The 12527-nt window shown below is 43.0% G+C and overlaps 1 protein-coding gene across 7 annotated transcripts in view; it reads left to right on the top strand.

Annotated features, from left to right (window-relative positions):
• Nucleotides 1-315: 315 nt before the first annotated feature.
• RCBTB1 (RCC1 and BTB domain containing protein 1) overlaps nt 316-12527 on the top strand; it is a 52419-nt gene continuing 40207 nt past the window's right edge. For 6 of the 7 annotated variants that reach the window (XM_040266952.1, XM_040266948.1, XM_040266951.1 and 3 more), the window contains exon 1: nt 316-397. The gene's annotated coding sequence lies outside the window, so the exon portion shown is untranslated. Of the gene's footprint in view, nt 398-642; nt 1028-12527 lie in introns of those variants that run through there. The other variant, XM_040266946.1, reaches the window with a different exon arrangement.

Here is a 12527-nt window from a genome sequence, read left to right as displayed (position 1 = left end):
TCCTAGGTCCCTTTCGGATGGCTGGACGGCCCCCTCCCCACGGGCAATCATCCAGAGCGAGGGCGGCGGGAGCAGAAAGGCAGGACAAAGCCGCTGCGAGTGCCAGCAGTCACCGAGCGCGACCGGGACTCTCCGCAGAGCCTGGGGGCTCCCCTCGGCTTCTCGGGAATCCCCGCGCCCGCTGGCCCGGGCCGAGAGCCTCCGGGCTCCCAGGCCGGCGGGCGGCGGCGTCACGTGAGGCGGCCCGGGCCGCGTGACCCGGCGGCCCGGCCCCCGGCGCCCCCGCCAGCTCCGCCCCTTCGCCCGCCACTCGCCGGAGGTTCTCGGGCCCCGACGCCTCAGAGGTCCCGGCGGCTGGGCCTGGCGGGGCGGCGCGCGGCCGCGGCTGGCCTCCGAGGTACCCCGGCGGGACGGGGAGGCTGGGCGCGGGCCCGAGCGCGCGGAGGCCCCTTCCCCTCGCTCCGCCTTCCCCCCGCTCCGCCTTCCCCCGGGCCCGGCCGGCGCGCGGCGTTCCTCCTGCGCTCCCCCCGGCCTGGGTCCCCAGGCCCGCGGTCCATCCGGCGCTGCGGCCAGGCGGGTGATGGGGCGGCCGGCTCCGCGGCGTTAGCGCCTCTGCTAGCGTTTCATCCGAGGAGGAGGAGGGACGGGGTGGGGGAGAAGCTCTGGAAAGTTTTCCCGGCTCCCTCTCTGTCGGGAGCTGCGGAGACGACGTTTTGCTCGGAGCTGAAGTCTGGCACGGCTCTGGGCGCTGGTCTGCGCGAGAGGAGACCTCCCCTCCGACTCTCCCCGTCCTCCCTCGGCCCTTGCCGAGATCTTCGCATCTGCTCCTAAGCCTCAGTAGGTCGCCATACTTCGCACCGTCTCCCTTTCCTCCGCAACACGGAGTCCACCAAAGGGGTTTTATTTAATAGGGACTTTGGTCCAGGAGTGCGCTGAACCGAGTGAAAAGACATTTCTCTAGTCCTGCGTCGGTTAAGCTGCCTGCTCTATTTAAGATGACCGTCTAGGCACGCTCTATTCTGCTCTTGTAAGTGACTTTTTATGTTTATTTGCACGTGAGACACTCCGAAATCATCTGCTGCAGAACTCTGCATCTGAGGATTACACTTTTATAAAGCAGTTTCATAACACTTAAGAAAACCCAGATTCATAGTCTTATTTGGTTTTGGCTTATTCTTTTTGGAGGGAGGATTATATAGCTCTTGGAGGCAAAAATTGAGTTTCTGAAGCTGGTGTGTGTTGTGGGCTAGAACATGAGAATATCGAGGTATATAATGCTGAAAGGAATGGGGAAAATGATTCGAACCTGACGACAGTGTGTGGTGTGCTTTAAATTTTAGCAAGTATCTATTTGTAGTGAGCACTGGTGAATTTCACCTCTTTGGACTGCCTTCAGGGTTGAATAGGTATATTTAGAGTCTGTTAATATTGGCAGTTAATCTGTGGTATGGATATCTATTAATCCATTGTGCAAATACCAGTCCATTTATTAATACTCCTAAACTAGTTCTTTTTTCCTACCCTCCCGGCGTTTTTGTTGAGGAGGAAGGGTATTCATCTTTAAAGAGATTTCTTCTGCAGTGATTTTTATGTGATCCAAACGATCAAGTTCTGAGAACTTCAGAAAGCAGGTAGCTGTAAAGATCAGTGCTATCAAGTTTGCGGCTTAAAAAAAAAATTCTTTAAAATTGTTTAAAGAGTTCGCTCTGTGTTCTCTGTCCAACAAAAGCTTGGCTTCATCTTAATACTCAGCAGTTCAAGCTGGGAAGTCCAAGACAGTGTCTTCCTTTATCTGAAAGTCAGAGTGGGGAAAATGAAACAGAAGGGACGTGAAAGACCTTTATTATCATTATTATGCTGTTCCTTCTGTGTGTACTGCATTGAACAGTAAGACATGCATGGAAAACAAGGTTTGGACCCTCAAGGAATGTGGAGTGCAGGCAGACATTAAAGAAGAATGTACATCACCTGTAATTTATATCATCTAAAGAGGACAAGTTAATATTTTGGGTGTAAGTCCTTTTTTTAAAAAAAAAACAACTTTTTTTGCTTTACAATGTGGTGTCAGTTTCTACCATACAGCAAAGTGAATCAGCTCTATGTATACATATATCTCCTTATAAGTTCTTTTTAAAAACAGGTACACTGGATTGCTCTGTTCAGATAGTGAGATCTCATATTGTAAAAGGTACTGTGATACTCAAATTTAGTTCATTCCTGAGCCTAGAAGAGCCAGTAGAAGTTTGAGTATTGAAGTACTTAGCCAAATCTATTTGATTCTTGAGTTTGGATAGAAAGAGTTAAAATAGCTGGGGAGACCTCTCTTCATATATATATTTAGTATAGATATGTTTTTAAAAAATGAGATTGTAACCATGCATACGTAATCTATTTTAAGTTGTGAAATGACTTCAGAAAATGATGAATCCCATCTAGGGAAGATTATACTCAGACCATTCCTGAAGTCTGATGGTGTGTCTCCATCCCACAGTCCCAGAAGAGAAGATTCCATGGCTTTTGTGAGCTTAGCATCCCAAGGGGGAAAAAAGAATATTTTTGCCCCAATATTCTTTTTGATGCTTAAGAAAAAGTTTGAGTTTTGGAAATAGATAAAGTCTGTACCCTCTCTAATACTTCAATCCTGAATTCAAGTGGTATCTTGAAAATATTCAGTAATACTGTCTACAGCTGTGGAAGAGTGTTCCAGAGATGACTGCCAGCAATTTATCCCATGCCTCCACTATCGCCCCTTCTCCCCTCAAGAGATGGAGTCTGTTTCTGCTCCCTCTGAACTTAGGCTTTCCACGTCACTCACTTTGACCAGTAAATGTGGTAGAAGTGCTGTGAGTCAGTTCTGGACATAGTCCTTAAGAGCCTGGCAGCTTGAGCATTTACTCTCTTGGGGGCCAACAGCTGGTATAGAGGCTTGAGCTAGACTAGGTGGAGAAAGACCACCTGAGAAGGTTTATGTGAACAAGGCTGGCCTGTTTCAGCCCTGCTTAAGCACCCAGTGCCTGCGATCCCAGCTGAGCCCACTTAAAACAGCATTGAGTGAAATAACAAATTGCTGTTGTTTTAAGCCACCGAGTTTTGGGATGGCACATTACTCAGCCATCCCAAACTGGAACAGCGTAGCACCTTGTGCAGTGAAACCCTGGGTATGAATCCGGTTCGCGTGTAAAGCTGTCCCAAGATGGGATCCATGAGCACAAGACTGTGGTCAGCATACTCAGGGGCATGCTTTAAAGATAAGTCTCTCAATTAATTACATCTTTATTTCATGTTACATAGGGATGCACTAGTTGAATTAAGTACAGTTTAATGAAGACTATGGCTATGTCTGGGCTTCCCTGGTTGCTCAGCTGGTGAAGAATCTGCCTGCAGTGCAAGAGACCTGATTGAATTTCTGGGTTGGGAAGATCCCCTGGAGAAGGGATAGGCTACCCACTCCAGTATTCTTGCCTGGAGAATTCCCATGGAGAGAGGAGCCCGGTGGGCTACAGTCCATGGGGTCAAAAAGAGTTGGACACAGCTGAGCCACTAGGCACAGCATAGTACCTGGCTGGCTATATCTTGTACTCTCCTAGATGATGATTAAGTCAAAAGACAGTTTCTTTTGTGTAATTGGTTATTATTTGTATATATGATCAGTCTTAGGTTAACACTTGGTGATAGCAGTGTCTGACATGTTTTAGAGGAATTGCCCATTGTTGAGATGTTGGATGTGTGGTGTTCCTTGAAGTTTGCCACTTGATGAATGTAGCGTCCTTATGATTATAGTCCTAAGTGCAGATGTAAGATCTGCTGCAGTGAACACAAGTCTGGGAAGTGCTTTGCTTTCAAGGGTCACGGAGAGTGAATTGTATGCAAGCTGTCATTTCTAATGAATATGATATAGGACTTCAGAAATCCACTGATGGATTTTTCAGGGGCAGTTCTTATTGCCTTTTAAAATAATTATTTATTTATTTGGCCATGCAAGTTCTTAGTCTTGGCATATAGGATCTTAGTCGTGTGGTACGTGGAATCTGTTAATAGTCCCCTGACCAGGGATGGAACCCCAGCCCTCTGCCCTGGGATTGGGAAGTCTTAGCCACTGGACCACCAGGGAAGTCCCTTTATTGTCTTTAAATGAAAAAAATCATCTGAGCAGCTTTTCATTCTAATTCTGGTTCAGTTAAAAAAAAAAATCCTAAAAACCCTCTTTTCTGGAGAAGAAAATCTCATTGGAGATCAGGTGAGTGCTTTTATAGACTGATAGTCTCCACCTCTGCTGGACTCCGTATAACATCTTTTTAGGTTTCCCTGGTCAGTGTTCTTTCCCATCCTTCCTGGTGGCTACTTCAGTCTCCCTCCCACCTCTTTTTTATTTTTTATTTTTTTGATGTAGACCTTTTTTTTTTTTTAAGTCTTTATTGAATTTCTTACAGTATTGATTCTGTTTTATGTTTTGGTTTTTTGGCCATGAGGCATGTGGGATCTTAGGTCCCAGCCAGGGATCAAACCTGCACCCCCTGCATTGGAAGGTGAGGTCTTAAGCACTGGACTTCCAGGGAGGTCCTGCCCTTATTTTTTATTGGTTTGCTCCATCTTTTGTTGCTACCTCCCCTCTTACTCTCAAGGGAAGGCCTTCCCTCTTCGTTCACAGGGAGAATTTATGAAAGAGAATGCTCTCAGATGCAAATCAAACCCACAATGAGATACTACCTCACACCCACTAGGGTGATTATAATGACAAAGACAGACAATAAGATGGAGAAACTGGAACCCCCTACGTTGCTGGTGGAACTGAAAAATGCAGACTCTCAGTAGCCAAGAGAGAACAATAAAGAAGGAAATTACCTCCAACCTTTTAAATTTATTTTCATCAGATCTGTCCTTCACCTTTTACATGCTCTCAAACCGTTGCAACCTGGCCTGATTCACCCATGGCCTCCCTGAGGCTTCTTACAGTTGCCAATAATTTTTGGTAAACCCAACAGACCTTTCTCAGTCCTCACTTTGTTTGGCCTCTCAGCAGCATTTGACCCAGACACTGCCTCTTTTGTGTCCCTAGGCTCCTGTGACACTCTGCTCTTGGTTTTCTTCCTGCTCTGCCTCTTCCTCCCGCCTCTGTCATGAAGCCCTGCTTGTCCCTTTGCTGTTGGAGTTCCTTTTTGTCTAAGACCCTCTTCTCTTCTTACTCCACACGCTTTTTCCTGAGTGATCTCATGCCAGATTTCCAAGTCTCCAATACAGATCTCTTGCTTTTTAAAATTATTACTGTTATTTTTTGAAGTAGAGTTGATTTGCGGTATTAGCTTCAGGTGTACAGCACAGTGATTTGGTTATACATTTGTGTACATATCTATACAGCTCTCTTTCTTGATCTTCAGATTTATAAATCTGTCTATTCTACATACCCACTTTGATATCCCACAGGTAGCTAAAATGCCCAGAGGAGAATTCCTCATCTCCCCCCTGAAACTTGCTGTGTTCTCTCCCATCATGAGTGGTTGTTAAGGATCCCTCACTGCCTGAGCCGAGTGTCTGAGTGTGAGCCTTGGCTCTCCCTTTTCCTTGTGTCGCCTCCTCCTCCCATTCAGTCAGTTACAGAATGCTTTTGAATTTGTCTCTGGGTTGTTTTCTCCACTTCTGTTTACCTGGCATAGACGTCCATTCTTTCTTCCCTGGTTACCACAGCCACCTTAGGCCCTGGGTGTGTCTCCTTCGTCATCCCCATCTAGTCTCTGCATTCTCTCGAAGTTTCCTTCACAGACACACATCTGATCATGCCACTTCCGTGCTTAAGTTCCTTTGGTGGTTACTTGTTGCTTTTTGGATAAACTAAGCTTTTCGGCCACGCTATGCGAAGAGCCGACTCATTGGAAAAGACACTGATGCCTGGGAAGATTTAGGGCAGGAGGAGAAGGGGATGACAGAGGATGAGATGGTTGGATGGCATCACCAACTCGATGGATATTAGTTCAAGCGAGCTCTGGGAGATGGTGAAGGACAGGGAAGCCTGGCGTGCTGCAGTCCATGGGGTCGACTGAATAGCAACAAGCTTTTTGCAGCAAGTGTGGCCACGCTGTGGTTAGCATCTATTTCTGTGCCTCGAAACTGCCCCCCCGCCATCGCGATTCCATGAAGTTCTGCTGGGGGTGAGATTGGCTCTGTGTCTTGTTTACCTAGAGGACATCCAGTAAACACTTACAGAGTGAATAGAGTGTGCTTCTGTCCATCCACCGCTGGAATTGTAGTTTGGCTTTAGGCCATCACAGGGCACAGGGATACTCTTCATGCAGTGGAGAGTAGTAGGTGAAATCATTTTAGAGATGTCCCAGGAGGAGAGGTTCATGACACCAGAAATAGATTTGAACTTGGGCCCATCCATTTCTTTAACTATTCACTTGTCTATTTTTATGTGGCCTATTTTGCTAAATCTGCATGCTTGATGCAACAAAGAATAGAAGCGTAGAAAAAAATTACTTGTAGTCATGGAGATTTCTTTTCTGTTTCCTTTTGAAAATAAAAGTATGTTGTAAAAGCAGCATAACTTCACAACCCTGAAGTTATCCTCTTTTGTTGCTAGTGCTGTGTCCACTTGGGTGGTTTGCTTTGCTAACCTGAGCATGTGGCTTCTGTAAAATGATTTCTTCACTTACAGTGAATGGGCTGTCAGATTCTCAGGTGTCCTAGAATTGATTGCCTCGAGCTTCTGTGCAATGACATGAATGCAGCCTCTTGGAGGATGAAGCTTAAGAATCACTTTCTGAGGCCATTATTGCACATTGAACTTCAAATCAGGTAACCTGTTGGGTGAGAAGGAACAGTTGTCTTCTTCAATGAGTAATGGACTTGAATGAAGCTGATGAGGCCAAAGGGAATCGCAGTATGTGTTAGGAAATTGTAAGAGAGCAGTCATGTGGCCTTTCAATGAAGGTAGGAGGATTACCTTGTCCCTTGCACAGAGGCGTCTTGATGAGGGATGGCAGAAACTCCTTTGGAGAACACTTCATTCTTAGGGTCCCATAGTCTTTGTGGAATTTATCAAGTATTCGGGGCATTCTTTCTTACTCTTTCATTCTTGAGTGAGTGAGAGTCGCTTAGTTGTGTCTGACTTTGGAGACCCCATGGACTGTAAGCCACCAGGCTCCTCTGTCCATGGGTTTTCCCAGCCAAGGATACTGGAGTAGGTTGCCATTTCTGTCTCCAATTTTCATTCTTGCCATACAGTAATACTGCAGAAAAGAGGTGAACAGCAGCTGTTCCAGCTGTTTCAGCATCAGTGTCTCAGCCAGTCTCTGAAACTTTGCTACTTTGCAAGGTTTATATCAGAATAGATGAAACAGTTTTAAAGTGTACTTTTTTAAAGGGTGAAGTAGTAAAAAAGAATACCAATTTATTATTTTATAATTGTTTTTAATTTCTTATTAATTTGACTTGAATTTTTTAGCCAGTGCCCTTTCTTTCCCAGGATCAAGGCACCTGGGAAAGGTAATTATTAATGTTTCTTATGTGTATTAAATGATTTTAAGTAACTTTTTTTCACAGAAGTAAAAGATATTTACCAGTTTTCATCAATAGCCGGACAAAAAAATAAAAGATAATGACAATTGCAAGCCATGATGGAAACATGATTAACCTAACAGTATAAAATAATTACATAACAAAAGTGTTTTTGTATTTAAAACATTTTTGAGCTCATTCTCTGGAGGCTTGTCTGGACCTGGGAAATACATTTGGTGTCGAGATCAGTGTTGTAGCATCTGCTGGGTCTCAAAAAGCTCATCAGAATAAGTGTGGAAGAAAATAGTAAGAGTAACATGCGGCTCTTCTGTAACTTCAGAGGTGTTTTGAATTGCTTGTGTTGTAGCGTAGATACAAGACACAACAAGTTATAAAATTGTGCTTCAGAAAAGTTTACCCTGAGCCCTAGAATTCCTGTTTGACAGTCTTCCTAGAATTGAAATATAATGTACTCCAAAATGGGGAAAGATAGCCACGCTCTAAATCTTTTGTGTTCAAATGGGAACTTACACTGGTGACAATAGGAGGCTATAAAAAAACACTTGTTCCTGCAGGAAACCTGGATGAGCTCCACCGAGGAAATGCTTTCATATTGTCATACGCTGGAGAGAATTTGACTTCTGGAACTTCATATAACCGGTTTCTGGGAGATGTAATTTTTATATAGTTGTAACTGTTGTGCACATAATTTTTTTCCATTTACAGGTATCACCTGGCCTGTGTGTTGGCACGTTTGTCTCATTGCTTAGTTATTCCACTTGGATTTGCATTTTCGTTTTCCACTTACTAGGGTTGACTTTCCGTTAGTCCTGAAGTTTCTCAGAGACAGGTCATAATTGTATCGCTTTATGCTTTTCCCCAGCATTATTGGTATGTGGGGTCAGAAGAATGAATATATATTATCATTTTGTTGACATTATCAAATGGTAGTGCTTTCTTGTAAGACATTACAGACTTTATCAATATCTCATTAACTATAAATAAATCCCTATTTTAAGGTGGCCTAGCAACTAAACTGATAATTAAAATCATCACCCATCCAGTTTATGAAAATAGAGAAACCTTGACTAGGGATCTTCAGTTTATATATAAGTGCTCTAAAGATTTTTCAATAAAAAAATCATTTTTCATATTTGCCATGACTGTTTCTGGATGTCATCTAAACCTGGCTATGGCTGGTATGGTGCAGAACACATAGGCCAATTTAGATGGATTGTTCCAATGCTCAGAGTCCTGCCTGTTCCTGTGAGGATGTCAGCTTCCGAGATAAAGAGTGATGCAATCTCACTTCACGCCCGGAAGATGACACTAGCCAGGGGAGTCAGAGTCTGGGAGCTACCCAGTTCTGCTGGGTGTCTCACTCTTATAATCTCTTCTCCTTAGCAAGCTTTCGGGTGAGCAGAAGACGGGTTGCGGGGGTGAAGTCCCATCAGTGACATCAGTCTTTTTTGTGCCAAATACATCTGAGTAGAGTTCGGGGGTTGAGGTCTCTGTGGACGCCAAGGGCTGGCTTACAAGGCAACCCCAAATTTCTGGTATCGTTTAGTATTAAGACCATTATTTGATCAGAAACTTTCAGTATGAAAGTTTTCCTGGATTATTTTCCTCCATTTCCTGTTTTTTTTTTTTTTAAAAAAACTAAACATTTTCAAATATATTTTTGCTAGATCAGTAAAACAATGCCTTCCCTGCACCCTCCCTTAACACTTGGTTCTTAGGGGAAAGGAAAACAGACGTGCTCTTAGGGGAATCAGAAGATGGGCTGCTGCGCATCCCTCAGTCTCCAGGGCTAATGCAGGTTTCTGTAATTGGAAGGTCTGTGTCTGTCCTCTTGATTGAATTTGCTTTCAGAGAGTACAGTGAAACAACCTTTTCTTCCCGTGCCACCAACTCTGAGGGGCAGTGCCAGTTGCCAGGAAAAGCCAGCCCAGGGAATGTGATACAGATCTGTGGTACTAGTACATACATACAGAGTCAGGCCCTGGCAACACGGGATGTACATTCTTTTTTTTTAAGGATGTATTTTCTAGTGGCAGAGAGAATACAGAGATCTGAGTGGGTTGGCATAGTATCCTTTGAGAGTGTGAAAGTGAAAGTCGCTTGGTCGTGTTCGATTCTTTGTGACCCCAGGGACTGTAAAGTCCTTGGAATTCTTCAGGCCAGAATACTGGAGTGGGCAGCCTTTCCCTTCTCCAGGGGATCTTCCCAATCCAGGGATGGAACCCAGGTCTTCCGCATTGAAGGCGGATTCTTTACCAGCTGAACCATAGAGGAAGCCCTTGAGAGGGTTAAACTCTTTTCTAATCTCTGCTTCCATTTGTCTTTTTTGTTTTTTTCATGTTTATTTTATATCCATATAGCCAAGAAAACAAAACCATTGATTCACCTATTAATGTACAGTGAATGATATCATTCTGCATGTATCAGTGCTATTTATGAGAAAGTATTTCCTAAATAAAATAATGGCTAAAAACAATGCTGCCAAAAAAATCACTGTCTTGTTGAACTTCTCGAGTAACCGTTTAGCATAACGGGCATGCTAATTACAACTCATTCTTTATGATTATCAATCAAGTCCTGGAAGGACCTGTTCATCATAGCAATTAGTTTGGTCTAGTTTGAAATGCTGTATGTACTGGAAAGTTCTAAGAAGGTTGTATTTCTTTTATGAGTAGAAATGTTCCATTCAGAATTTCCCTAATCTGAGTTTGCTTTCCTGAGACAGAATTATGACTATACTTTTCCTAAATTATTTTTCAGTTCTGAAACTCTTCTACATTTAACTTTTAAAAATACATGCTTGAGGTTATTAATACATGCTTGATAGAAGCCCATGGGACCTTTCTTTGATTTTTAAAAATTGTGGTTAAAATATGCATAATGTTAAATTTACCATTTTAAAACCATTTCTGAGTATACAGTTTAATGACATTAAGTCATTCACATGGTCATGCCAGTGTTACCACTCTCAATGTCCAGAATTTTCTCGTCATCTCTAGTGAAATTCTGTACCCTATTTACTAACACCCCATTCTCACCTCCCCCAGGCCCTGGCAACCTCTTTCTACTCTCTGTCTCTGTGAATTTGAGTACTCTAGGTATCTCATGTACGTGGACACATACAATATTTATTCTTTTGTGTCTAGCCTATTTTACTTAGCATAATGTCTTAAGGGTTCATCCTTATCGTGTGTTAGTATTTCATTTCAATTGCATAACATTCCATCGCATCCATGTTTATTCATTCCAGTGGGTACATATTTTGTCTATCCATTCATCTGTTGATAGACATTTGAATTTTCCATCTTTTGGTTGTTGTGAATAATGTTGCTTTGAACATGAGTGTACAGCTGCCTGCGACCCTGCTTTCAAATCTTAGGGGTATACACTAGCAGTGGGGTTGCTGCTAAATCACATGGTAATTCTGTGTTTGATTTTTTTTAGGAACTTCCATAATGTTTTCCGTGTTGGCTGTTCAGTTCAGTCGCCCATTTGTGTCTGACTCTGCGACCCCATGGACTGCAGCCAGGCCTCCCTGCCCACCACCAACTCCTGCTCAAACTCACGTTGGCTGTACCATTTCACATTCACACCTTCTACACTTAAGTTTATATTAAAAATTCATTTTACAGATTTGCCAGAAGCATTCTGTCCCCCTAGGTAGTGAATTGAAGGTACAAATACCTCTTAAAACTTGTAACAGATTAGGAGGATAAATATAGTTAAGATAACTATTATTTTCATTTAAAATGCTTGTTTATTTTTTATCACAAAATATGTATTACAGAGATTTGGAATATAGTTAAGCAAAAAACAAAAAAAATCACCTCTGTCTTTCCAGAGAAGTACATTATATATGATACTTAAAAATTATATTCTTTTTCTGTATACATTATATTTAAAATTGTATTCACATGGTACATATTGTTTTATTATATACCTAAGTCTTCCAGAGTGCTTTTGGTTTTTGTGGGTTTCCTGGTTTGTTTTGGTTTTTCTCTTGGAAATAAGCGCATAGTTTAGCTTTTGTTAGCATCTTCCCTGAGTGCACACTGACGTCAGACTGAAAAGCACTGGGCTATCAGCCTTAAGATACCTGCTTGTCATGGTTGTCGTTCAGTTGCTAAGTTGCGTCCGGCTCTTTTGAGACCTCACGGACTGCAGCACGCCAGGCTCCTCCACTGTCCCAGAGTTTGCTCAGATTCATGTCCATTGAGTCAGTGATGCTGTCTAACCATCTCATCCTGTCACCCCCTTCTCCATTTGTCTTCAGTCTTTCCCAGCATCAGGGTCTTTTCCAATGAGTGGGTTCTTCGCGCATCAGGTGGCCAAAGTGTTGGCACTTCAGCATCGGTCCTGCCAATGAATATTCAGGGTTGATTTCCTTTAGGATTGACTGGTTTGCTCTCCTTGCAGTCCAAGGGACTCGAGTCTTCTCCAGCACCACAGTTGGAAAGCATCAATGCTTCAGTGCTCAGCCTTTGTATGGTCCAACTGTCACATCTGTACATGATTACTGGAAAAAATGATAGCTTTGACTAGATGGACTTTTGTCAGCAAAGTGGTATTTCTGCTTTTTAATATGCTGTTTAGGTTTGTCATAAACAAGGAGGAGGTAATGGCAACCCACTCCAATATTCTTGCTTGGAGAATCCCATAGACAGTATAAAAAGGCAAAAAGGACACCCTGGCTAATCACCACTGAATACTTAGCAAGGTACATTCCTATCCAGCCTGGCTTAGGTTGAGTGGACCTAGTGAACCTAATAGGTGTGAAGATTCTTCCCTATTAGTTACACATCTTCAGTACAGTCATTGGTAGAATAACTTCACAAGTTGCTATTTGAAGCATTTAATTTGTTTTTGAAAACTCCGGAGTGATGATTTAAAGGAAACATAGTTAAACTATGTTTATGTTCCTCTACAGTGAAATCCATACAGTTAGATAAAAACTGTTAATACCTGTGCTTCACATTTAGGCACAGTTAGTAGATGTCATAGGACATCAGCATTGT

This window comes from Oryx dammah, unplaced genomic scaffold (assembly GCF_014754425.2).
Source record: "Oryx dammah isolate SB20612 unplaced genomic scaffold, SCBI_Odam_1.1 HiC_scaffold_24, whole genome shotgun sequence".
NCBI classification, from domain to species: domain Eukaryota; kingdom Metazoa; phylum Chordata; class Mammalia; order Artiodactyla; family Bovidae; genus Oryx; species Oryx dammah.
Note: the sequence above shows the minus strand (reverse complement) of the source record. Positions and strands in the feature narration are given on the sequence as shown.